Source organism: Centroberyx gerrardi, chromosome 1 (genome assembly GCF_048128805.1).
Source record: "Centroberyx gerrardi isolate f3 chromosome 1, fCenGer3.hap1.cur.20231027, whole genome shotgun sequence".
Classification (NCBI taxonomy): Eukaryota; Metazoa; Chordata; class Actinopteri; order Beryciformes; family Berycidae; genus Centroberyx; species Centroberyx gerrardi.
Window position 1 is genome coordinate 32399729 of NC_135997.1, and position 4934 is coordinate 32404662.

The 4934-nt window shown below is 45.2% G+C and overlaps 1 protein-coding gene across 1 annotated transcript in view; it reads right to left on the reverse strand.

Annotated features, from left to right (window-relative positions):
• LOC139920735 (protein C19orf12 homolog) overlaps window positions 1-4273 on the reverse strand; it is a 252531-nt gene extending 248258 nt beyond the window's left edge. Inside the window, exon 1 of the mRNA XM_078283191.1 lies at window positions 4264-4273. The gene's annotated coding sequence lies outside the window, so the exon portion shown is untranslated. The remainder of the gene's footprint in view (window positions 1-4263) is intronic.
• Window positions 4274-4934: the final 661 nt, after the last annotated feature.

Genomic DNA, 4934 nt, shown 5'->3' on the forward strand with positions numbered 1-4934 from the left:
TAAACTGCGTTTTTTTTTCAGTTAGTAGCAAGAGTGCTAGGCTTCATATTAGCTTCCTCCTCTCTTACCTCTTGCCTTTTTCACTGGGCTAATTTGGTTATTTGGCTCCGCCCACTGAGGGTTAACTCAACCAATGAGATTATTTCTGCCTCAAGAGCAGCTCTGCCTCTGAGAAAAGTTTGTAGAGCTAAAACTCAAGTTTTCCACCTGCTCATGACTTTGATCTATTTTCTGGTCTGCGGTTGTGTGTTAATAAAGCTCAGTGCTGCACTTAGACTTCACAGTGAACACTCATAGCCCTTTGCAGCTACACACACAGAGCGAGAGTACAGTGTGAACTAGGCCAGCATGGTGTACGTTGGTTGCTTTCTGTCAGATTAAAATGCTTTTGCAGATTCCCCTCCCCTTTCTCACTTGTACCCACAGGGAAAATAAGAATGTTTTTGCATATGTGTTTCACATCATGATGATATCACCGTGCATTAAATGCAGTGCAGCTATTTCTTCTGGTAGCAGTGGTATAACAACTCCTCTCCCCGATAAATGTCTACGCATGGATTTACACAACCGCAGAAGGGTGGATTTGTAAAGGGATACTTTGGCATTTTGAATTTTAGCTGGTTATTTTTCTTCACTTTTTCTACACTTGTAGCATTGGGTGTGTGTGTGTGTGTGTGTGTGTGGGTTCTATATTTGTCTTTCAGTTTTCAATGATGAATGCTAACAATGCTCAAAAGCCATTTTAGAAACCTTTTGCCTCATTGTGACGTGCATCTAGTGGAGAAAAATAACCAACTCAAATTCCAAAATGTCAGAATAACTTTTTTTTTTTATCCTTTGCACCACATATCTGATCCTTTCATGCCGGTCTAAAAATGTGCAGACATCAGATCTGCGTCATAAAGCAGTGGTTCCCAAGTGGGGTCCGGGGACCGCCGGGGGTCCTTGAGGAGTTTTACAGGGGGTCCCCACCAATTGGGTAGCATTGCAGTATTATTTCACTCCTTAGAATATAAAGTCATCCCAGTCTTCCCAGATGGGGTTCCTTGGGACAAATGTGGTCCAATATGGATCTGTTTGAAAAAGTTTGGGAACTCCTGACAGAGTTAAAAAAATCATATTTCCTGTTCCTGTGTAAATGAGGCATAGGGGACTGCACTGCTGCAGCGTGTCATACTTTTAACAAGCTCCAGGTTGGACCAGCAGCCACTAGCCAACCTTTAAACACTCTGGTTGAGCTGTTCAACAGATGATCTTCACTTGCTACTGCTGGTTGTCGCCAAATAACAATGTGAACTTTGCTTAATCCGGTTTTGATTATATTCTTCTTGATAAGGCAGAGTGTGAACCTGGGTCCTACAAGCATGATCTTAAGCATAAGATTCCAAATAAGTCTTGTTGCTTTCCGTATTTATGTTGTTCTAGGGAGTCTTTTTGTGACAGCAGTGTGTGTGTTTGCCCGTACACATCTGTACTTCTATAGACAACAGGGGAAATGAGGTAAAGGTCCTCTCAGAATGCTATTGGTAGCACACTTCAAACTCCTGTGGCTGTTTTTCCTTGTGGTGGAAAAGCTGACTGTTGGGTTGCCGTTTGCTTTATAGAAGTTTTTGACAGACCCCCTCTCCTGTGTGTGTGTGTGTGTGTGTGTGTGTGTTTGGTAGCAATGTGTGCAGGCCTGGTGAAGTGTGACCAACCCATCCAATCTACCTCATTGATTCTCAGGCCCCTTTTTCCCGGACGTATTAAAAAAAAAGAGCAGCCGAATGTCAAGGGACACAAAAGGCAAGATGAGGCTGCTGTACAGTGTGTTAAAGTGTTAAAAGCGAGCCGCTTTGCCCGGAATCTCTCTCTCTCCGCGCTGTGTGTACCTCCACAAGAACAGGCTGCGGTGTGTAAAGTGTGTAAAGTCTTTGTGCACCGACAGCAGTGCGCAGAGCATCACTCAGGCGCGGGTTCCCTACTAAAATACATTCGTTGAAGTGTCATATGCCAGTCTGTCTCTCTCTCTCTCTTTCACACCCATTCTCCTGTCAATCTCCACTGTGTGCTAAAGTCAAAATTCTCAAAAACTAATATTCACAATACAATCTGTGGTCTGGTCTGATCTGCTGCACAGCAGGGAAGGTAAGATCTCTCTTAACTTGTGAGGCATTAAAACAAATTGTAATATATTATAAGGATCAATGCTCTATTATTAAATAAGAAACACATTAGATCACATCTTACTATAGAATTGCCTAAACAAGTGTTCAACCCTGACCTGGAGTCTCTTGCATACTCTGTATTTTATCACATATTATATTCTCATTATAAGGCTCATAATGCACCCAGAATGTGCTTTTAATACGCGTATAAAGAGTTTATAGCAACTTCGGAGCAAAAATTCAAGCAGAGTGTGTGACATAGGAAAAATTGCACTTTATTGTGCGGTTTTAATAGAAATTTGTCTCGCGTCCAGCATCCAACAGTAAAAACACAGCGAGACGGAGCACGAGAGCGGGGGAAATGCAGCTTGACAGCTTACACCATGTTCAAGGAAAGTATAAAGTTCAGATTTATGATGATGATGTTTGATTAGATTTTGTAAGTAGACGGTGATCAAGCTCTCTTGTTGGCTCAACAACTGGACATGTGAGTTTCCATAGGAGCGATATAAATGTTCGTATCGTAGCGTTTCATCTTTTCAGCTTCGTCGATAGCTCCGCCGCCGAGTGCCGTGTTAACTCCGGGTCATTCCGACAAAGTGTAAACACTCAATCTCCCCATCAAATTCCATTAAACCCTGTAAGAACACAAACACACACTCCAAAAGACGAGAAGCCCCAAGCAGCGGTGTTAAACAAGTGCTCTCATTTGGACATAAATAGTGTGATCTTACTCCCATAAATCACCGGCGGGATTGTACATTTGGCCGGGGCAAAGGCTTCAGGTTCGCACCCCCGTACTGTAAACAGGTTCTCCTCTAGCCTCTCCACTCCAGTACATGTGTGAGACCTGTGTGTGTGTGTGTGTGTGTGTGTGTGTAAAGTTACCGGGCTTGATCCTTTTTAAAAAGAGTCTTGCCGTAATCAAAAACAATAACCGCTCAAAGCGTAAACTCTTCCAAAGCAGCCCCCCCCCCCCCCCCCCCCCCTCTCCCCTCCACCCTCTCCCTTGAAGTATGAAATAATATTCTGTGTGTGGGCCCTGGCCGAACGCTGAGAACGCAAACATTTCACAATAAAGTTGTTTAAATAAAGGCCTTGGCATAGATGGCTGGGAGATAGAGGACATGCTGCGTTAATTACAAGCGCCCGTTAAAATAAACCGCCGGCATAAAATATGACTCGCTCGTTCTCTCCCCCCATTCTCGGGGATTTGAACCTATAAAATGTCAGCGAGGTGTGTACCTCAGATGTGCTGTTTGGAGACCAAACACAACAGCAGCCCCTCTGGATGGGAGAGACGGAGATTGGGAGAGAGAGAGAGAGAGAGAGGGAGAGGGAGAGAGAGAGAGAGAGAGGGCAAGATCCTCGAAAAAACACAACAGAGCTCTACAATCAACAAAGAAAGCAGTGTTTACTCTGCATTTAAAGACTTACGAATTCTTCTCGCCCCGCCCCGCCATTGCGTGGCATTAACCGAGAGGGAAAATAGCCCAGTTAAGCACCCGGTTTATTATTCTTCAAACTCTTGTCTGAAAAGTAATATGCTTTAAAGGCACAGTAAATGCACTGGTGTTCTCCCTCGCTCTCTCTTTCCCTTACCGAGCGGTATGCGAGTGTGTGTGTGTGTATGTGTGTGTATACATGTGTGTGTGTGTGTAAGTGAGTAAAGTTACAGTGGAGGGAGGAGGGAGAGAGAAAGAGAGAGAGAGAGAAATGGATTATTTTTCCTGAAGCGTGGACTTAAGTTTCTGCTTTCTGCTGCTGGGTGGCCCACTCCTCTTTAGCCGTGTTAACATAAGAATAGAGGGGTGGCCGGGGGGGGTGGGGGGGTGTTCAGGGAGGGAGGGGAGGGGGGGGGGGATAAGGAGTGGAGGGGGGGAGGGGGGGTTGAGGGGGGGGGTGGTGGCTGGTTTAAATTATTCTGCGCCTCCGCTGCTGCATAGCAGGAGCTGTTGTTATCCACTTAGGACATCAGACGATTTGTTCCTTCTCTCTCCCTTATTCTCTCTCGCTTCTCTCCCTCTCTCCCTCTCTCTTTCAACCCCGTAGGCGTCTTTATTCGGGACCTTTTTGTACCAGTGTTGTGTTGTAATGCCCATCTCAGCCGGGGCACACCTCAGTCCCTGCTGCACGGCTCTCACTGGCCCGATATGTCACTTAGTGTTTGGTTTTTAACGCACATAAAATATTGTTTAAATGGCCCATGCTTCTTTGAACTGTCCAAAATATCCCTGTATATGACTCTGAAAAAATAGGTGATTTTGTTCGACTGATCCGCAAGACGATGTGTTCTAGCTCAGTGGTTCTCAACGTGGGGTCCGGGGACCACCAGGGGTCCTTGAGGGTGTTTCTGGGGGTCCCCAGCAAATTGATGAATTGTTAAACTTCAGCATTATTTCATTTACAAGAAGAATGACTGTTTTGATCATAGTTTCTCTGTTATCTCTCTACCTACAATACAGATAGTCATGGAATTCTGGACAAAATCATATCTAGCAATAAAAGTATACTCAGATTTGGGTCCGAGAGACACAATCTCATCAAACGGGGGTCCGTCGGCCTAATGTGTACAAAATTATGGATCCTTGATATAACGAAGCACTCGGAACATTTGGAGCCCCGCACGCATCGACATAAAAGTCCAAATCTTCCATGCGGACTCACCTTATCGCGGGGCCTGTCATCCGGGCTTAGCGACGAGCTCCGTGACGCTCGCAGGCCCAGATGAGGAATGCAGTTATGAGGAGATGTTTGTATACATTCGGCCTGCGCCTTGGAGAGCAG